Source organism: Erpetoichthys calabaricus, chromosome 3 (assembly GCF_900747795.2).
Source record: "Erpetoichthys calabaricus chromosome 3, fErpCal1.3, whole genome shotgun sequence".
Taxonomy (NCBI): domain Eukaryota; kingdom Metazoa; phylum Chordata; class Cladistia; order Polypteriformes; family Polypteridae; genus Erpetoichthys; species Erpetoichthys calabaricus.
In genome coordinates this window covers 84291685-84314753 of record NC_041396.2, presented here as the reverse complement: position 1 = coordinate 84314753, position 23069 = coordinate 84291685, and the positions used below count along the sequence as shown (strand labels likewise).

The window sequence follows — 23069 nt, the reverse complement described above, 5'->3', positions numbered from 1 at the left end:
TCCTATCCATCCTTGTCACACCCAATGCAAATCTTAGCATCTGCTACCTCAAGCTCTGTCTCCTGCTTTCTGGTCAGTGCCACCGTTTCCAACCCATATAACATACTGTCCTGTAGACCTTCCCTTTCACTCTTGCTGATACCCGTCTGTCACAAATTACTCCTGACACTCTTCTCCACCTTTTCCATCCTGCCTACACTCTCTTTTTCACCTCTCTTCCACAATCCCCATTACTCTGTACTGTTGATCCCAAGTATTTAAACTCATCCACCTTCGTCAACTCTACTCTCTGCATCCTCACCATTCCACTGACCTCCCTCTCATTTACACACATGTATTCTGTCTTGTTCCTACTGACCATCATTCCTCTCCTCTCTAGAGCATATCTCCACCTCTCCAGGGTCTCCTCAATCTGCTCCCTACTATCGCTACAGATCACAATGTCATCAGTAAACATCATAGTCCACGGGGACTCCTGTCTAATCTCGTCTGTCAACCTGTCCATCACCATTGCAAATAAGAAAGGGCTCAGAGCCGATCCCTGATGTAATCCCACCTCCAACTTGAATACATCTGTCACTCCTACCACAGACCTCACCACTGTTACACTTCCCTTGTACATATCCTGTACAACTCTTACGTACTTCTCTGCCACTCCCAACTTCCTCATACAATACCACAGCTCCTCTCGAGGAACCCTGTCATATGTTTTCTCCAGGTCCACAAAGACACAATGCAACTCCTTCTGGCCTTCTCTATACTTCTCCATCAACACCCTCAGAGCAAACATTGCATCTGTGGTGCTCTTTCTTGGCTTGAAACCATACTGCTACTCACTAATCATCACCTCACTTCTTAACCCTAGCTTCCACTACTCTTTTCCATAACTTCATGCTGTGGCTCATCAATTTTATTCCCCTGTAGTTACTGCAGTCCTGCACATCCCCCTTATTCTTAAATATCGGCACCAGTACACTGTCTTCTCCACTCCTCAGGCATCCTCTCACTTTCCAATATTCCATTAAACAATCTGGTTAAAAACTCCACTGCCATCTCTCCTAAACACCTCCATGCTTCCATAGGTATGTCATCTGGACCAACTGCCTTTCCATATGGGTAGATGTTGCTCTACTCTTCTTGCCTGTATACAGAAAGGCAATTTGCAAAGAACTGTTGGAAAAAAACTCAACCAAGACACCTTTCAGGGCTGCAAACACTAATGTAAGTACAATTTCCCCGAAAGCATTATTCATCCATTTTTCATAGCCAACATTCTGTCCATTCATTCATTTTCAGACCCTCTTAATCGACTAGAAGGGTGTGAGGGGTTGAAGTCTGTACTCATAGCATTGGGTGCAAGGTAAGGACCAGACCTGAATGGGCATTCACCCACTCCAGCACACACTAACAAAGGAGCAATTTAAAGAATCCAAATTACCTACCATGCTCATCAGTTAGCCAGCATAACTGGAGAAAAACGAACACAGACATGAAGAACATGCAACATATATACAAAATGCAAACCAACTGTGACCAGGCCATGACTTGATCCTGCTGACTCCAGCAGCTTTTTGTGCCACAGTGGTAGCTGCTGCAGCTTTAATAAGGCATAAACAACATTGTATTACAAGGAACAATGTAGATCCCTTTATCCTCTTTAATAAAATCCCTGTGTGCGTCCATGTGTCCGTGTGTATGTGTCTTCTGGTGAAGTGCGCATGCGCGGGGCACTCTTTAATAAAGGACATCATTGCTGGGGAGAGTGCTGATTGGGTACTCGCGGCCGCGCACATAAAATCCGTTGCTGGGGAGACGCAACACATGCAATAATCAGCTGCACACCAGCACAGATAAAAATACTTGCTGGGGAACTGCACAGTACTTGCTGGAGAGATGCCACAGCCACGATTATTAGCTGCATGCCACACATTACATCAGTTCCTGGGGAGACTCTGCTGATTGCCCACTGTTGTGACAGAAAATTAAACGCATATTACGGACAAGGCGGAAGTACAGGGAAGGGCGGAATGAGTGGCAGAGTCACCGGCCTCTAGCAGATGCTTCAAAGGCAGACTGACGCGTCACACAAGACAGAGAGGGCGGGACCTATAAAATATTGCGCGGCCGATCCAATCAGATTTCGGTAAATGAGGTAACACCTAAAACATAAGGCACGAAAAATCCAATCGGGTACTGAGATGCGGAGACCAGCTTCCCCAAAGAGGTAGGATTACTGTTTGCTGTTGTGCAAGTGTTCACTCTGAGGATGTCAGATTTGCGATTAAGAAGCTAAAGTGTAAAGTGTCAGTCGTTGAAGGGGTTTTCCTAAATATACGAATTTTCATGATATTACAATAGGATGACTTTTAAAAGTAGATTTATTTTCGCGCACATAAAATCCGTTGCTGGGGAGACGCCACACATACAATAATCAGCTGCACGCCAGCACAGATTAAAACACTTGCTGGGGAACTGCACAGTACTTGCTGGAGAGACGCCACAGCAAGCTAAAATAAAGAGAGGCAGGATAGGAGATCTTCAAACAGACATATCACATCAATCAACAGCCACAGAGGAGAGGATAAATGTAATATTAATTATACTTACTGTATTGTCATATACGTTTCTATTTTATTTTTATTATTATTTTACTTTAGGCTTCTTGCAAAAATATTTTTGACAAAAAAAAATTAAGACAAGAAACAGAATGTGGTCAAGGTCCCTTGCCATTTAATATAGACTGTTCCTACTAATGTTTATGCACTACTGTTCTAGCGCCCGTTATTGTAACGGGCTTAATGTCTAGTTAGTATATAAAAGCACAGATGCAGTCTTAATGGTGTTGTTAAAAAAGTGATAATGTATGCATCCTGTAGCTTAGTAACATTGAGCAAAGCAGTCCATTGGGGACCTTCTGGCTCAGCTAGGCAGTCACGGATTCACTCAGTAAATAAGACCAGTGGGTGACATATTGTTACTGGCTTGTCTTATTGTGATTAGTGATAGGTTGTGACATTATCATGGTCCAAAAATAGACTGGGATACCTTCTGCCTGGATTTGTTGGTAAGACTACATGATATCAAGTCGCTCAGTGATGGGTTGGTCTGCCATATGCTACCAATACAACACTATACATGCCACTGCATGGAATCTACTAGTGCTTGGTATTCCAGAAGAGGGATGGGGCACCACAACTCCAAGAGATATTCAGTCATCTCACTTCCTAATTGAAGGAAGTGGAAACCACTCTTTCCAGGTGTCACTCCAAGATCCTCCATACACTATTGGTTGGTTTCAGAAACTTATAGCATCTTTACTGTACTGCCCATGAAGCCACAGGGCAATCACATATTTTGTCAGCTTCTTGAAGTTCACCGCTACTACCCTGCAAAGAAATGCTATAATTAATTAAATGGTGGTTGCTCAGAATCGTGAGAATTGCTTGCCATTGGTTATCTTTCTAAAAGGATGAGCACTTCCAAGTCATACCAAGGGAATGCATTTCAGAAGTAAACATAAATCCCCAGACCTATTCATTGGCGTAATCAGACAACTGACATTTTTTAGAACACTATATACTATGTTTCACCTGATCTGCCCAGCTATTATTGGCCTGTACTCTTTGCATGACTACACTAGCAAACATGCATTGGCAGGTGTAAGAAAAAGCACATACTCTGCAGCTCGACTACAGAATCACACTCTGTAAAGTTGTCAACAGACAATGTTGAAGAAACTGCCTGTTTATACCGTAGATTAAAATTTGCAGCCATTTAATTCTACGTAATCATGCACCTCAAGCCTACGCATGGATATCACAGTCCGGGAGTACACAAAGATGTTCTCTACTGCTGATGTGTTTCCCTCCGAGTTTCACGCTGACATCACCTTAGACACTGCTTCAGATGAAGCTGTCATCGTCACCGCGTTTTCTGCCAAATGTGCTCCAACATTCACTACTCTTTTGAAGTCACCAAGGACTAATTTTAGGGCCAAAAAGGCTAGCTCAGCCGCGTAGAAGTTGCAAATTATTCAATTGATTTTGCTTTTATATAGCAGTTTTAACTGAAGAAATGCTCAGAGTGCTTACATGGATTTACAAATATAAAACATTAACAGTAATGAACACAACAATGCATGACATTAAAAATGCTCAATCAGAACACTTATCTTAATATGTCCCTCAGTTTGCTAACATTTACCAACTTTCTGGTCATATGTATCTGTGTGCACATGACATTTTCTATGTACAAAGACTACACAATTGAGACTAAAGATATCCATCAATTACGATAAAGACAGGAGATCACCACTGAGTTATGTTGCACTATAAATTTTAAAATCAAATTCAACTAAAGAATTACATATAGTTTTACTGTGTTCATAAGAATTACCATTTGATTCACCTTAATATCTAGCTAAGCAGGATTTTTAGCTTTTTTGAGCTGTTTTTGCCTTTCTACAACCAAAAAACCCTCATATTTAAGCAATTCTGGATAATATTTTGTGCAGGAAATTATACCCTTATGGGCAGCACAGTGGCGCTGCTGTCTCGCAGTAAGAACACCTGGGTTTGCTTCCCGGGTCCTCCCTGTGTGGATTTTGCATGTTCTCCCCATGTCTGCATGGGTTTCCTTCGGGTGCTCCGGTTTCCTCCCACAGTCCAAAGACATGCAGGTTAGGTGCATTGGTGATCCTAAATTGTCGCTAGTGTGTTGGTGTGTGTGCCCTGAGATGAGCTGGCACCCTGCCTGGGATTTGTTCCTGCCTTGTGCCCTTTGCTGGCTGGGATTGGCTCCAGCAGACCCCTGTGACCCTGTGTTAGGATATAGCATGTTGGATAATGACTGACTGAATTATACCCTTATATAATTATCTTCATCAAAAATGATCAGAAGCACTTCAAGTTGTTTATGCCACATCAACGGACGCCAGGGGTTTGGCCCATAATGGGATACAAGGGGTCCAAGTTACTCCTTTTCTGAAAACTTGTGAAAAAATGTGGATTGGTAATATAAGCATATGGAGTGTCATTTCAAGCGATTCTGAGGTTGTTGACCACAAATATGACATGATTCTTTACTGGTGGTTCTAGCGCTATAAGAGACACCCCCAGAAGGTTAAAAATAGCAAACTTCAAACATAAGCATGTGGTGTATCGAATTAGACTATTTCAGGGTCAGTTATTACAGATATCCATCCATCCATCCATTAACCAATCCGCTATATCCTAAACTACAGGGTCACGGGATATTACAGATATTATTTACATTTGAGAATATTTAGACTTTAAACATTGAAACTGAAATGCACATTTTAATATTTCAAATATCTGATTCAACTATTCTTGATTATTATGTACTTCTATTCCTGTTTATTATGTAGTTCTGTCTCTTGAAGTAAATCACTATATTTCGTATGAACACCCTGAATTAAAGGCAGATTATTGTTGTACTGTATTTTTTTCTTCTCTACAACTTGCTCTAAAATTCTGAATGGAAGGTCTTATACTGCTATGAGGGTAAAATATGAAAGCTTTAGCACAGCAAAGAAATGAAAGTCATGCAGTTCATGACTGGTTCTTGCCTTGCACCCAATGCTCAGGCCACCTCGATCTTAAGATTGAATCGAGCAGGTTCAAAAAATTAATGGATTAATAACTGTAGGAATATACAGAAAAACAAGCTGAAGCTAAAACTTTAAGAGTTAGGCCTAGAGCAGAATGATGATGAGAAATGAGAAAAGAGACAAGATATATATGAAAATAATAAGAACGCAGGTATAGCCAAGGGGGCAGATTTCAAGTTTGGGTTTTTCGAAATATATTTCATGACAGTTTCAATTGATTTATCACAGATGAAATTATGATTCATGCACTTTCTCATAACCCCAAAAATTGATTCCTGGTTATGCCCCTGAAAAAAAGGCAAAACTTATCACAATTAATTGCATATGGCGTGGTAATATAAAGTCAAGCTCCCCTTATTCCCATACTACAATTAAGAAAGCCCAAGAGACAAGCAGACGTTGCTCTTTTAAGTGTTTTCCTACTGTTCTTCCATTGTACAAAGTGACTTGCAGGCTCAGAAAAAATGCACTCTGAAGTAAGTTACTTTAAAAACACAATGAAAGCCACAACAAAAAGTAAAGGATGACTGGAAAATAAAAGTTTTACAACTGGGTAAATGGGGACAGATAAATTATAAGAGACAAATAATTCTGCATGCAAGCTGACACAATGACACTAAATGAGGTATGTTTCACCTTGCAGCATAAAGGATCTGGAGATTTTCTGTAATGCATCTCATCCATGAACTCCAGTTTTCTCGCACAGTCCACATCATCATCTCATAACCAGATGGAAGCCACGGTAATTTGTTTCTCTGTCTTTGTCTATCTTTGTGAGTTAAATTCGATGTCCCTTGCAAAGCCATAAAACATATACATGGGAAGAGCTTCAGAGTATCATTTGCAGGGTCCCACTACAGATATTATAACTACATGTGTGGGTCTTACAATTTTGTTGATCACAGGTGCTCATGCAGCTAAACAAGACAGCCCAACAGCAGAGGACCAGAGGCAGAAGAGCTGGCATCCTGGTTTAATTCAGGAAATGAGGACTACGGCAAGCACTGCCTGGAATATGTCTATCTAAGATGCGCTCGTTGGCAAACAAACTCGACAAACTGCAGCTGTTAATATGTACTAAAATGGAATTTTCTTTGTTATCTACTCCGTGCTTTACTGAAACATAACTGAATGACTCTAGTACCAGCTCTGCACTGAACTTACCTGACTTCATTCTGTACCGCGCTGACTGCATTACCAAACTCTGAAACAAAACAAAGGGCGGAGGAGTGTGTTTCTACATTAATCAAGGCTGGTGTAACAATGTAACAGTTCTTTTTAAATCATACTCTTCTGGCCTAGAATTGTTTATTATAAACTGTAAGCTGTTTTATTTATCACACGAGTTTTCCTCCATAATTCCAGCCGGTGTTCATATTTGCTATTGCTCACAAAGTGTAATAGCAACTCGCTGATGTAATCACTGAGACTGAAAAAGACAAACTGGACTCATAAATCGTCATTTCGGATAATTTTAACTATCTCAATTTTAACCAGATCATTCCTTAAATACTGTATCAACAGCAAATAAAATGCCCTGCCAGAGATAGAAATATTCTAGATCACTGTTATGCAGCTATTAATAATGCTTGTCATGTCTTCTCTCATGCCCACCTTGGTAATTCTGACCATTCTATGATTCACCTTATTCCTGCTTACAAATAAAAGCTGAAAACTGTAAAGTCATTAAAAAGAACGGTTAGAAAGTGGACCAGCAAGGCAACAGAGAAGCTTCAGGACTACTTTGCCTGGAGTGCCTTCAAAACTGCCACCTCCATCATACACGAATACACTGATTCTGTAACTTCACATATTATTTTTAGTGAAGATGATTGCATTCCAACAAAAACAATTGTGAAGTTTAGCAATGATAAGCCTTGGTTCACTCCAGAGATCAGACAACTGTGCCAGGACAAAGAGTGTGCTTCCAGATCTGGCAATCATGAGGAATACAGGATAAACAAAGTATATCTTGGAGAAAGGGATCAAAGGTCTGAAAAGAAAGTGCTCAGATAAGCTGCAAGAACAACTGTCTGCAAGTGACAGCGCATCAGTCTTAGACAGGTCACTAACTACAAGAAACAAACATCAAACAATTCTGCTGATCCCAGTCTGGCTAATCAGTTAAATCAGTTGTAGAAGGCACTATATATGTGCCCGACCCGACACAGATTGGACGCGGAGGCAAACATATAAAATAAATAAACATATTTTTCTTCAGCTGGAGGGCACGTCTTCTCCGTGTCCCCCAGCCACAACACAGTCCCAAGCACAATACAGCAATACCAAAAAACACTCTTCCCTCTGCACCACCACTCCTCCCAGGCAACCTTGTCCTCCTCCACCCGACTCTGGCCACTAAGTGGTGGTTGCTGGCCCCTTTTATTGGGCACCTGGAAGTGATCCAGGTGTTTGATTGTCGACATCCGACTGCACTTCCACGTTTGGCGAAACTAGTGCCCAGAAGGGTTCAGCAGCTCCTGATGCAGCACCCCCTGGCAGCACCTGCGGAACCCAACACGGCTGCACAGAACTCCAACCCCCATGAAGCCCTGTGGGAGTCCGAGGCACCGCTGCAACCCAGGGAGGCTGCCATCTAGCGTCCAGGGGGAGATACTGGGTTTCCCATCATTGCTCCCCCGAAAGTTATGCTGCAGAGGCATCCCGGCTGGGCATGGGCTCTGGCCGCCTGCCACACAGTTTACGGTCACTTTGAACGACGATAGGACATAAATCTACCTGATGGTCTCACTGTTGCTACTCTGCAATCCTCTTCTTCTCAGCTTCCCCATCCTTTCATTAATGCAAAAGACGTCTGCAGCTTATTCAAAAAGCAAAAAATTAAAAAAGCTACAGGCCCGGACCTTATTTCCCCTTCCACACTCATACATTGTGCAGACCAGTTGTCAACAGTATTTGCAGACATTTTCAACCAATCTCTGGATCTGTGCACAGTTCCTGCCTGCTTTAAGACCTCCACCATCATTCCAGTTGCAAAAAAATCAAAGGTTACAGGCCTACATTACTGCAGACCAGTAGCTTTAATCTCTGTGGTAATGAAGACCTTTGAACGCCTTATTCTGAATGACCTCAAGAATGCTACAAAAGACTTCCTGGACCCATTTCAGTTTGCATATAGAGTCAACTGGTCTGTGGAAGATGCAGCAAATTTAGGTCTGTGCTTTCTTTACCAACACCTCGATACGCCAGGAGCATATGTGGGGATCTTGTTTGAGGACTTTAGCTCTACTTTCAATACAATCATCCCAGAATTCCTAGATAAGGAACTCAGCCAGTTCAACCTGTCCAGTTCAATCCATCATTGGATCGCAGACTTTCTTACAGACAGGAAAAAGCATGTGCAGTTGGCCATATACATGTCTGGCCCATTAAACCTTAGTACTGGTACACCAGAGGGATGTGTCCTTTCCCCACTACTCTTTTCACTAAATACAAATGACTGTACCTCTGGCGACTTGTCTGTCAATCTTCTTAAATTTACACAGGGCATAACACTACTAGGGTGGCATGGTGGCGCAGTGGTAGCGCTGCTGCCTCGCAGTTAGGAGACCCGGGTTCACTTCCCAGGTCCTCCCTGCGTGGAGTTTGCATGTTCTCCCTTTGTGTGGGTTTCCTCCGGGCGCCCCGGTTTCCTCCCACAGTCCAAAGACATGCAGGTTAGGTGGATTGGCGATTCTAAATTGGCCCTAGTGTGTGCTTGGTGTGTTTGTGTATGTCCTGTGGTGGGCTGGCACGCTGCCCAGGATTGGTTCCTGCCTCGTGCCCTGTGTTGGCTGGGATTGGCTCCAGCAGACCCCCGTGACCCTGTGTTCGGATTCAGCGGGTTGGAAAATGGATTGATGGATGGATAACACTACTAGGTCTCATTTCAAACAATGATGTGTCAATATACAGACAAGAAGAAGAAACTTTGTGGTACAGCCATAATAATTTGGACCTTAACATTCAAAAGACTCAGGAGATGATCATAAATTTCAGGAAGCAGTCACCTGCTCACCTGTTATTTTTTATAAAAGGCTCAGAAGTTGGGATGATAGAATCATTTCAGTTTCTGGGCACCGTGCTGTCACAAAACCTTAAGTAGGACAATAACATTATTAAGAAAGCCCATCAGAGAATGTTCTTTTTGAGTCAGCTGAGGAAATTCAACCTCCCTCAAACAATATTGGTCCGATTCTACACAGCCATCATCGAGTCCATTCTGAACTCATCTATAAATGTCTGGTTTGGTGCTACCTTTGTTCAGGCTAAGGCCAACTTGCAGTGCATCATCAGAGCCTGTGAAAAGATCAAGGGCTGTAATTTACTGCACATTGAAGTCCTGCATGAGTCTAGGGTAAGGAAGAGGGCAGCAAAGATCATTGCTGATCCGACTCACCCAGGGCATCACCTGTTCCAAAGACTTCTCTCCGGCAAACATCTTTGTGCAGTGAAAGCTCAAACAACATGCCACCAAAACATTTTTTTCCTCGTGCAGTTATTCTTATTAAACAGGTCTGAGCTTCTGCTCAGTATTATGTATACCTGCACATTAGTCTGCCTGGACATTTTAATCCTCTTTATTTTTTTGTATTGTCCTTGTATGCTGAATTATAGTTCATCATTTTATATTTTATCTTCTTACATTTATCTTTTGTATGTTGTGTTGTACTTACATGGTGCACCAGTACTATGAAGATAAATTCCTAGTACACATTAATATACCTGGCCAATAAAGTGAATTCTCTTTCCGATTCTTCTGAAGTTAAATGGAAAGGCGCAGTAAAGGGAAAGTCAGCAATTATATTCCCAAGCCCATTCCAGGGTTCAATATTGTATGTATGAACTTCAGTTTTCATGGAATGCACTGTCTACACTGGAAGGGTGATCCTGAAGCTCTATTGAGTAACAAACCCCATGATGACCAGATACCTAATTCAGAGCCAGGGACCTTGTCATTTGGACATCATTGTTGGGATAGACTCCTTGACCTTGCACTTTGATCAGTAAAGTGTGGGTATGGAAAATGGATTTATATGGTTTGCATACAGCAAAGCAAATAATAAGCATATAGCACGATAAACAAAACATTAGTCAATAATTATCCCTCTGTGGATAAAAACACAAGACGTTTCTAGAAGGAAGCATCGTCTAGATGGGCTCTGCCTCTGTGCGCGTCTCACATAAATGTTATTAATCAGCTTCTTGTGATTCCCTGATGCGGCGACGCGAATCTACTCTTCGCTCGCCCTGAGATGTCGGAATTTGACAGACAGCGGTATTTTCTGCAATACGAACCGAGGCACTGACGAGGAGTGAAGAAGGGAGCCACTGCGCTGTTGCAGGCTCCGGATGTGCTGGGCTTCCCCGAAAGCGAATGAATCGGAGTTGTATCGCTCTTATTTAGAGCCACCATTTCTGCCTAGCTTTCGTGGCCGTGCTAATCATTGCTAATCCCCTGGAAAGCTTTGTGCTAAAAATTAAATGATCGCTCCGGAATTTATTACTGTACAACAGCGATTTACGGTTATGCATAACGAAAACTGTACTACAATTGTTTCCAACATTTATATGCAAAGATCACGCAAAACACTCCGCAACATCTGACACATTTTCATTCCTCGGTGACAATGGATGCAATACGAAGCGCCTCGTTCGCAGCTCTATGCACGTATAGTGTTTACTGTACACTAAACGCACAGTTAATCCTCCACGACTGTGCACCCTTCGAGTGGATCGGCGATCCTTGGAAACACATTAAGAAGTGCATGCAATAAAATGCTTCCAATAGAAATGCTCCTTGTACCCCACCCCCCAAAAAAGAAAGAAAAACAAGACGTGCGTTTGTAATCAAATCATCACTTCAGAAGCAAATCCCAGTATGGATATGAAACAATATCAGCACCTGTCACGCTTTCGTCTCAGACATTTTATGTTTATTAATGCAATAAATGAAACTTGTCCGTGTTTCCCGGTGGCCTTACCCGACGCGGGATGCAGTAATCCGGCAGCAGGAACGTTGCAATGACAGAAGGTGACCCTGCGTTTCCAAGTGGCCCCGCGTCTGCGAGATCAGCGAGACGGGGATCTGGGGGTGTGGCTTCGTGTGGCAATACTTGGGAGGCGTGGCGATTCTGCGGCACTGTGTTTATATTAATGAGGTCGAGAGGAACGCAAAAAAAACAGTCCTGGAGGATGCCAAATGGTAATTACTGTATTACTAATAAATTGTGCAAAAATAAATCAAAACAATTATTGATTTATCTAGCTTTTGTAACTATTACACTGCTCACTTGTAAAACTGCTACTGAACATTGCAGACAACATATTCAGCTTTCACTGGAACATTCAAAGGACTTTAACCCGCTGGAATAAGCGCATTAATAATTTGATTTTCTGATATTTAATATTAATTAAATCAATAATAGGTCCAGCATGTTATCGAAATAGGTGACAGTATTTTAATCTTAAAAGCGCTTAATAAATTAGATTCAGTGAATGTTCAACTTTTTGCGGAAGAAAATATTCAGCCTTTTGAATGCATTGTATACATTAACTAATTTGTAAAATCATCAACTATGACGCGGGAGCCGAAGCCAAAGTCTGTATCATGATGAGTGGCCACATAAATGGAATGCAGACGGGAAACCGGAGGTGTTCAAAATAAATCAAAACGAAGACGGTTAAGAAATTCAGATTTCACAGTAAAGCACCACAGCCGGGAATGGATGCGCGATCCGAAAACAGGGTATAGTTTTGTCCGCTACATAACTGTACCACAGTTTATGTTATTTATCCATACATTGACAGAATTCGTTATTCCAGGTGCAGTGCTACCGGGAGGAGGAGCCCATTGGATGCCAATGAGGGAAAGCGATCTATCAGAGAGCAGACTTACGCACAATGCGTATCGAATTTTAATAGGCACGGCTTTTGGAAGTGAGGGAAAGCCGAAAGCAAACGATACCCGCCCAATAAAAAGTGAATCAAATTTACGGCGCCGTGAATCAGGAGTTTATCCCAGCAACACTGGGCGCAAAACAGTAAGTAGCCCTAGACATATACAGTACAGTGTAATTCTCACTTATGTGTGCTAAACAACATGCAACACGTAGCCACTCTCCAGCGCTAGGATCAGTGTGCCTGTTCATCTTACCAACTTGTATGCTCCGACTGGCACAGGATCAATTTGTAATGGCAATAAAAAAAGAATCCCACTAATGTGAGATAACAGCACTAAGCACTGCGACACTGTGCATCTTGTCATTATTATCGTCCATTTATTTTCGAATTGCTTAATGTAGACCAGAACAATAACAATAATAATAATAATTATTATTAGCAACAGTAGTAATAGTATACTGTATGTTTTGTTTCTATAAATTAATTTCTTTATCAAGAAGAGGATGGAAGAAAAAGTTGCGTATTCAAGCACTGCCAAGAAGTGGAATTGCACAGTGTTTTTAAGTGAGATTTATGAAAACCCATATCCTGAAATCCTTAAACACTTCAGATGCAGCACGATGGCCATAGATAGAGGGGTCGTCTTTATTGGTACAGTTTGCTTCTCCCACTCAGCCGAATGTTAATATACAATAACATCGCATAGTTTTGCCTGCCAAAAGTAAAGCGGTGTTCGTGCAGTAGCAGTGCTGCTGTTGGGTCATTATAGCTGACGTGATCGTTGTATTCTGCCCGATTTAGATCACCATACTGGACAATCTATTTTCATATTCGGCTGAATCGCAAGACAATTACTGTATTTGCAGGATGCAAATTACAGCTAATGAAGGCACGAAAGTTTCCAATGTCACGTGTTCATGATTTTACACCGCGATTTGTCCGATCGTACATGTAGAGTATTTCCGGGCATTTCGTTATTTAAAATTGGTTACTTTTGCCATTTTAGTACTTTCGTGATTAAAAGGTGAAACGCTTGTACGTCTTTGTAGAAAAGAGCAAATGAAAACATATTACAGTAAACGTGTCGCACTGCCGCGCGTTGGTTGACTACGTGCGCGCTTTGCTGTACGTGCGCGCCTCCGCTCCGCCACTGAAGGTATCTGTAGTAATGTGCCTTTGATGGCTCTCGAGAAACAAAGGCTAATGAACATGGGCATCAAATCCATTTTGTGCGGTGTCCAGGATCCCCCGCTCAGCTTTTAATCGCTGTCTTTAATCAGGCTTCTGTTAAGAGATCCCTGAAGGGCTGTGTACATAATTAAGTGACCAGAGAATTTTATGTGAGTCAATAGATGAATGGAAATAGTCGCCTTGGGCAAGGCAGGAGCAAATACACTCGAGCATTTTGAGGAGCACGTGGTTGTGTTCTGTAGGTTTTCTCTGTTCAGTTAAAAACTCTCTCTGTCGATGATTAACATTATTGGTGTCTAAACGCTAAAAATTAATGTATGCATTATTAGTGTTAAGTGGTCTGCACCTGTACAACAAGACTTCATGCCATCTCGTTAACCTGCCAGTTATCTTTTATATTTCCATCAGTTTTATGTATTAATAAAGTACAACAAAGAGGTACTGTACAGGTGCTGGTCATAAAATTAGAATATCATGACAAAGTTGATTTATTTCAGTAATTTCATTCAAAAAGTGAAACTTGTATATTAGATTCATTCATTACACACAGACTGATGTATTTCAAATGTTTATTTCTTTTAATTTTGATGATTATAACTGACAACTAATGAAAGTCCCAAATTCAGTATCTCGGAAAATTAGAATATTGTGAAAAGGTTCAATACTGAAGACACCTGGTGCCACACTCTAATCAGCTAATTAACTCAAAACACCTGCAAAAGCCTTTAAATGGTCTCTCAGTCTAGTTCTGTAGGCTACACAGTCATGGGGAAGACTGCTGACTTGACAGTTGTCCCAAAGACGACCAATGACACCTTGCACAAGGAGGGCAAGACACAAAAGGTCATTGCTAAAGAGGCTGGCTGTTCACAGAGCTCTGTGTCCAAGCACATTAATAGAGAGGCGAAGGGAAGGACAAGATGTGGTAGAAAAAAGTGTACAAGCAATAGGGATAACCACACCCTGGAGAGGATTGTGAAACAAAACCCATTCAAAAATGTGGGGGAGATTCACAAAGAGTGGACTGCAGCTGGAGTCAGTGCTTCAAGAACCACCACGCACAGACGTATGCAAGACATGGGTTTCAGCTGTCACATTCCTTGTGTCAAGCCACTCTTGAACAAGAGACAGCGTCAGAAGCGTCTCGCCTTTGGACTGCTGCTGAGTGGTCCAAAGTTATGTTCTCTGATGAAAGTAAATTTTGCATTTCCATTGGAAATCAAGGTCCCAGAGTCTGGAGGAAGAGAGGAGAGGCACAGAATCCATGTTGCTTGAGGTCCAGTGTAACGTTTCCACAGTCAGTGATGGTTTGGGGTGCCATGTCATCTGCTGGTGTTGGTCCATTGTGTTTTCTGAGGTCCAAGGTCAACGCAGCCGTCTACCAGGAAGTTTTAGAGCACTTCATGCTTCCTGCTGCTGACGAACATTATGGAGATGCAGATTTAATTTTCCAACAGGACCTGGCACCTGCACACAGTGCCAAAGCTACCAGTACCTGGTTTAAGGACCATGATATCCCTGTTCTTGATTGGCCAGCAAACTCGCCTGACCTTAACCCCACAGAAAATCTATGGGGTATTGTGAAGAGGAAGATGCAATACACCAGACCCAACAATTCAGAAGAGCTGAAGGCCACTATCAGAGCAACATGGGCTCTCATAACACCTGAGCAGTGCCACAGACTGATCAACTCCATGCCACGCCGCATTGCTGCAGTAATCCAGGCCAAAGGAGCCCCAACTAAATATTGAGTGCTGTACATGCTCATACTTTTCATGTTCATACCTTTCAGATGGCCAACATTTCTAAAAATCCTTTTTTTGCATTGGTCATAATTGATATTCTAATTTTCTGAGATACTGAATTTGGGACTTTCATTAGTTGTCAGTTATAATCATCAAAATTAAAAGAAATAAACATTTGAAATACATCAGTCTGTGTGTAATGAATGAATCTAATATACAAGTTTCACTTTTTGAATGGAATTACTGAAAAAAAATCAACTTTGTCATGATATTCTAATTTTATGACCAGCACCTGTATACTCCAATTCTTGATGATTCTCACTTTCTACATTTACACAGTCCATCAATAATTTTGCCTCCTGTTGCCTCTTTAACAGTGCCAGTGCTAGGTTATTTTGTACCCAAGGCCAATCTTATTAGGGACTCTTGGTAGCTAACTCGTGCAGTTAGCCCCTAATGATCTGTGCCATAGGTGAATGCCTAATTCGTCTTAAAGGTGGCACCATCTCTGCTTCTTAAGGGGCCTGAGTGGGTGTTCTTCAGGCATCCTTAGTTCCTCCAATGCATGAAAATGATGCCTACACAATATACATTATTTCTCTTATTTTGGTATCATCTTTCAATTCAGTCAATCAGCTTTATACTATTAATAACATGTAATAGACTGGTGCCCTGTCTAGGGCTATTTCTGACCAAACCCCAAAACACCCAGGATAGGCTCCAGCCCCTGTGATCCTGCAATGCTTAAAAAAGGATTAAATAATGAATAGATGGTAGATTAATGCGAATTATGAACAGCAACAGTCCCAGCAAAGACAAACACCATGATATCATGGTTTCTTACTGTATACTCCGGGTTTCTTTCTTCATCCCAATGATATGCATGTTCGGTCTCTAAATTGACTCAGTATAAATAAGTGTAGCTGTATCCATGAGTGTGCCCTACAATTGACTGGAAAGTTATTCAGGACTTGTTTCTGATTTGAGTTTAATGCTTGAGGAATAGGCACCAGTTCCCAAAAACTCCCAACTGGGTAATCAAGAATATGTAAAAGCTTCTGATAAAAATGTGACCAAAGTGACCTTGTGTCCATTTGAAAAACGTATATTAGAATACGTCACACATGGGCATTAGACTTCAAGACTCAGTTAAGGTATGCAATACTATCTGGGATAAGAGGGGGTGCTGGTGTTTCTTTTTCTTACCGCAGTACTGAGAAGACAGCCAATAAGGGCAACTGAGACCCTCTGAGCCCCGCCTCTTTTGGTCAGGACCCTATAAAGCCAGAAGTCCCCAGAAGATGGCATCTCATTTTGGACTTGAGCTGCCACATGTCAGAACTCTGTAAAGCTGACCTACTCGAGACAGCCACTTTCTTTACTTTACTTTGGTGCATTGCAGTAAATGTGGTGGCGAAGGTGCCCCCCCCCCCCAACTCTGTTCTTTGGGTGTACTCCACTCATTCAGACTTTTATAAATAATAAACGGCATACTAATTTTTGACTATGCTGCTTTTTTAATTTAAAATATGTCTTGCGGATGTCATCACCCCAAACAGAATTAGCTAGTTTAGCCTTGCCTCAGAACTCACAATACTCAGACCTAGAAAGTATTGGCTATAGTAACTCCTCTCAGGATTTTAAACAACATACAGTACAAAAGTAGTTTTTGATATATGAGAGAGAGGTAAAGGCACCCACAGTTAAAAGAATAGAGAGCATGGGCATAATGCTAGCAAATTTAAGCAGCATAACAATAGACCTTCAACCCATGAATAAACCAGACTTGTCAATGTCAATGTCAATTTATTTATATAGCACATTTAAAACAACATAGGAATTATGTGGTCAAAGTGCTTTACAATAAAAGAAGAAAAAAAACATACAATTAACATAAATAACATAGATAGAAACAAAATAAATGAACATAAATAAAATAAATAATAAATAGAAGTAAGATTACATAATCACAATGAAGAAGCCATCAGTATTACTGAAGGTCACGGAAAGCAAGTGAATAGAAATGAGTCTTTACTTTTGTTTTGAACAGTTCAACTGTAGACGGCTCCTTTATGTAATGAGGTAAAGAGTTCCACAGGCGAGGAGCAGCAGCTGCAAAAGCCCTGTCCCCCTTAGTTTTACACTTAGTACGAGGGACAACAAGAGACAACTGCCCACAAGATCTATGCACTCTAGATGGCTGGTGTAAAGCACACAATTCAGATAAATAGGCAGGAGCAAGCCCATGTAAAGATTTAAAAACTAGCAACAAGATTTTAAAATCAATTCGAAAACTGTCAGGCAGCCAGTGTAAAGAAGCTAATATTAGAGAAACAGAATCAGACTTTCTTGCCCCGACCAGAAAGCGAGCGGCAGCATTCTAGACCAACTGTAACCTGCATATCAAGGATTTTCTAATCCCAGAATACAGCGAGTTGCAGTAATCAAGGCGAGAAAAGATAAAAGTATGAGTAGCTTTCTCAAGATCCCTAGAAGATAAAAAAAGGCTTGATCTTACCTAAAAAACGAAGCTGGAAAAGGCAACTCTTGACTACAGAATTAATCTGTTTCTCAAAAGAGCGGTTACTGTCAAAAATAACACCAAGATTGCGGACTTGAGGTTTGCAAAAGACAGAAAAAGAGCAGAGAAGTCCAAGACCAATTTGGGCTTTAGCTGATGGACCCACTATAAGCACCTTCTGCTTGCTTTTTAAAAACATTCAGTTTTATGTGATGTGGATCTTAATGAACATGAGTGGAAAACAGTATTTTCTGTTCCAAGACCAGCAAAATCCTAAGACTGAGATAGAGAAAGAAAATGCCATGCACAAACAGAGACAAAGTACACTGACATACCAGTATTGGTGCAAGTTCACCTCCGGGATGGTGATCCTTTTAGTGGGTGTTCTAGAAGGACACTAAGACAGGAGAATGACTTGGTAAGAAATGTATGGTGTTCCTTTGGGACACTAAAATGAAAAGGACCTAACAGGGATGCCTGACCTTCCTTTAAGAGACAAGGGAAGACCATGGAAGACTGGCAGGATAGCAGAACACCTTCTTGTTAGAAGATGGCTATGCAACTGCTGACTAACCACTACTCTTTGCTGCAAAATGCCCTTGGTTTGGTCCATAATTATTCAGGCTGCAGTCATGTAAAGAGAGGGGTAAAAGAAATAAAAAAGGGAGCCAGCCAGAAGAACTTCACTTTAGCCATGTGCATCTCTTTTAATCTCCTTTTGCCTGACAGATGCACAAACAAAAGCAGGAGCATACACAGCTTATCAACTCAGCACTGCCCTAAGTTGCAAAAGCAGGTGATGAGATACTGACCTGGACAAGCTGTCAGAAGGATATCTAAACGAAATAATAATAAAAAAGGTTATGTATTAACAAATCCATTATCCAAAGAATGGTTAACAACACACAGGAAGTCTTGCATAGAAAAGGCAAAAGAATGGTAGAGTTTTCCAAGAAGCACAAAACAAAACTAGTATGTAATGTACAAAAAATGTACAGGCAGGTTGTAATGAATAGGAACGGACAAATGCAAGAATGCACACACTTAAAAAAAAAACACAAAAAACTCATAAACGTAACAGAGGCTTTCAGGGGAAGGATGCACAAGGATAGAGTAAAATGCCTCTGTCCAGCTTCCATTTATTTCTTGAGCAACTCTCATCATATAACTTCCACCTGATTAAGGATGCATGGATGGCAACAAACACTGACAGGGCTATTTACAGGAAAAAATTGTTGCTATAGTTATAGCACAATCCAATTCATAACACTCCTAGCCAATGTAGAACAGCACATGGTCTCATCTTAAAAGCAGGATCAAGTTGCCTTTTAAAGGTGGGATCTAGAAGGACTGGCATAAGGACTTTACCTTTAATTCCATTGAATGACACGCAGTCCCTCGTTATGGAATTGGAAGGACAGTGTGGCCTTTTTAAACAATGTAGTCCTCACTCTGCCTCAGCTATCTGGTCCTACAAGGGTTACGAAGACTTGAGGTGCTGTGCTATGGTGGCCCTGAAACTTTAAAAATGTATTCTTGATCCTAGAAATAATTTTGGACTGGGCCATATCTAAGCAGTGAGTTTAAAGCTGCCTTGTAGACAGAAGAACACTGGGTCTAGAGGTGAGATAAAAAGGGGTCAACTGACAGAAGGAACGAAGGAAAGGGCTGGCGAAAAGAGGGAGATAGAAAAGAAATGAGGCGTGAGGTTCAGTGCAGCATTTGAGGTAAGCAAGTAAGTGAGTCTTCATTTTGTTTTCATTTGGCTTACTTGAACATTTTGTCTGCACACTTTGTTTATCTGGGCAGCACGGTGGCGCAGTGGTAGCGCTGCTGCCTCGCAGTAAGGAGACCTGGGTTTGCTTTGTCCCTGCGTGGAGTCTGCATGTCCGTGACTCTGTGTTAGGATATAGCAGGTTGGACAATGACTTTGTTTATTCATTCAGCATTCATTTTCAGATCTGCTCAGTCTGGGTCATGGTTAAAGGCTACCGAAGCCTATCCTGGCAGTCCAGAGAGCAAAGTAAGAACTGACTTTAAATGGAGAGCCTTATTTTAAAAAAGGTACACTTTGTTGTATACATTTGATTTATTTGCATCATTCCAGATTAAGAGAAACATTAGAAGAGTATCACCTCATGTCATTTTTAAATGTATGAGTATTAATTGCCTGGCACCTCTTCAATTTTTAAGAACCATATTAAACATTAACTGTTGTGAGAGACGGCCGGCAGTTCAATCTGGGTGGGACATCCCAGAACGGGAAAAATGGAGAAGGGTAGCCTTTCCAGGACACTGCCTCCCACAGGACGCTAGGTGGCAGCTCCCCTGGACAATAACTGTACCCAGAATTCCCTCAGGGCATCATGGGACATGGAGTCCATTTTCTCAGCTCTGTTGGGTGCCATGGGTGCCGCCAGCTCATAAAGGACCTGGGGACTCCTACTTTTCCTACAACCCAGAAGTACTTCGGAGTCACGAGGACGGAAGCCCACAGTACTTCCGGGATGCTTCAGGACTGATGATGTGGCGTTTTACCTGGAAGAAGAGAAGGAGCACTTTCGGGTCAAGGAATATATAAAGGACTGTTCGTGACCTAGCAAGTGGAGCCAGAGTTGGGAGATTGGGTGACGAAGCTGCTGGGAGTGGAGGATTATTGTACTATTATTGATTATTGGCATTGGGAATTGTGGCGATTGTGGTGCTTTGTGCACTTTATTGAAGAAAATAATTAAAAATTATACTTGGTGCTTTTATACGCGTGTCCTGAATGTCTGTCTGTTGGGTTTCATAGGGCAACAGCGCCCCCCAAGCGTCCACACTGTGTACTGCATTAAAACTGCATTTCTGTCTTCTGAACATGCTTAAAACAAACTCTGCATGTCTAAATATTAGTTAAAAGATTCCAATATTCAATGAGTCCATGGGTGTAAAAGTCAGCATGTCTATTCTGCGTAGTTTTTACTCCTCCTAGTGGCAGGCATTATGCACTGAAATGTGCTACTCTGAGACACCTCAAACATATCTCAAACATAAACTTAGTAAAGGTGGAATGCCAGACTCAATGTCTAAATTATCATATTCCAACTAAGCTTTCTTCTTTCTGTGTGTAAGTCAGGGTGGCCTGTAATAGACTGGTATCCAATGCGGATTCCGTTCTTGCTACTCTTCATGCCTAGATAGGCATTGGATCCCAACAGCCTTGTAATAGATAAAACCGGATAAGACAGTGAATTGATGGATGTCCGACAGCATAAATATAAGAGATGGATACAAACTGCCAGCATTCACTGCTCTGATAATAGTTATTTTAAAAAGCCTTTTGTTCTACAAATTCCCTATCATCTGCTTTCCAAATCCTTCTGTGACCTGTCACTAAAAACTAAAGGCTGTGAATTTCAGTTATTGTGGCTAATGAAAATCTTCAGTATTGTTTCATCTGCCTTGACCAGCATGATGAAGCAATTAGATATAGCAACTTCTGGGCTCTTCAGTAAGAAATGTCATAGGCTAATCCAGCATTATTTAGATTGACTTGATTCTGTCATGGAACACTGACTAACACAAGATTATCAACAACAAGTAATTACTTTTAAACAGCAATTCTTCTAGTTGTGTTTATTTCTTACCATGTGGGAGCCCACAGCTTTCTTAAGGAGTGCTAAGGGCTTTATTTATTGATTGCCTTCATGGGTTCCTTGATATCAAATTACTGTATCTTATTTCCTTCTTACCTTAAATGTAGCCATGCACCTTTACAGAAAACCCTACCTCTAACATGGATGTTACTTATTATTAAACAATACCCAATACGTGTTCTATAAAAAAAGGTGTACACAAGTTATTACCCTGACACAAAACTGCAAGTTAATGTGCCATTATTTAATCAGTCAGAAAGTTTCACATCCTTGGCCTCCATGCCCAATCTCTTTTAATGTGCAGTGTGCACATTCTCCCTTTATGGTTTTTCCTCTGGGTAGTTTTGTTTTATTCCTGACTCGCAAGCAATTAGTCAATTTCCTTTTCCCATGCATCTGAAAGAATGTGTGTTCTGTACTAGCAATTGATCAAGAGAAAATTAGCCTCCTACCAGTCCTCCCTGAGCTTATCCTTGAATGAGTAACTGGACCTCAACTTCCCCCTTCTTCCTGCCACCTGTCAGCCAGGCAGACCTGTGGCCTCCTGCCAGCTCTCAGTGGTCTCTCTTTTCATTGTCTCACCCGCTCTTTCTGTGATCAGAGACTCAGGCGCTGGGATGCGTGTCCTCCACTGTCCTGACAGAATTTCTCTATAGCTTCCTTTTCAGCCAAGCATACCCTGTTTGTAGCTAAAAACTTCACGGTCTGAGCACAAATCCATGTCCTCTCCCTTTATATGTGGAGTACCCAAATTTTCCCTTTTTGTGTTTTTTTTTTCTGTGTACTCCAGTTTTTCCTCTGTATATACCAGCATAGGGTCTGACAATGGGTCCAAGGATTTCATCCCGATACCTAATGGCAGTCAAGGTGCTGTTGTCTAGCCTGTAGAGGTCTGTGCCTCCCTCCATGGATATGCCTCCCCAGACCATCACTAACCCACCAAGAAACCAGTCATGCTGAACGAAGTTACAGGCAGCATAACATTCTCCATGGCTTCTCCAGACCTTTCCACATGTGCTCAGGGTGAGCCTGCTCTCATCTGTGAAAAGCACAGGGTGCCAGTGGTGGACCTGCCAATTCTGGTATTCTATTGAAAATGCCAATCAAGTTCCACAGTGCCAGGCAGTGAGTACAGAGGCCACTAGAGGACGTCGGGCCCTCGGGCCATCCTCATGAAGTCTGTTTCTGATTGTTTGGTCAGAGACATTCACACCAATGGCCTGCTGGAGGTCATTTTGTAGGGCTCTGGCAGTGCCCAAAGGAGCAGATACCAGTCCTGCTGATGGGTTAAGGACCTTCTATGGCCCTGTCCAGCTCTCCCAGAGTAACTGCCTGTCTCCTGGAATCTCCTCCATTCCCTTGAGACTGTGCTGGGAGACACAGCAAACCTTCTGGCAATGGTACGTATTGATATGCCATCCTGGAGAAGTTGGACTACCTGT

At 41.7% G+C, this 23069-nt stretch overlaps 1 protein-coding gene across 2 annotated transcripts in view; it reads right to left on the bottom strand.

The window, feature by feature from the left end:
* The window catches only part of pacsin1b (protein kinase C and casein kinase substrate in neurons 1b), a 218516-nt gene extending 206773 nt beyond the window's left edge, over positions 1 to 11743 (bottom strand). The window contains exon 1 of one of the 2 annotated variants that reach the window (XM_051924657.1): positions 11614 to 11743. The gene's annotated coding sequence lies outside the window, so the exon portion shown is untranslated. The remainder of the gene's footprint in view (positions 1 to 11613) is intronic. The other variant, XM_051924658.1, reaches the window with a different exon arrangement.
* Between the last annotated feature and the right edge of the window lie 11326 nt (positions 11744 to 23069).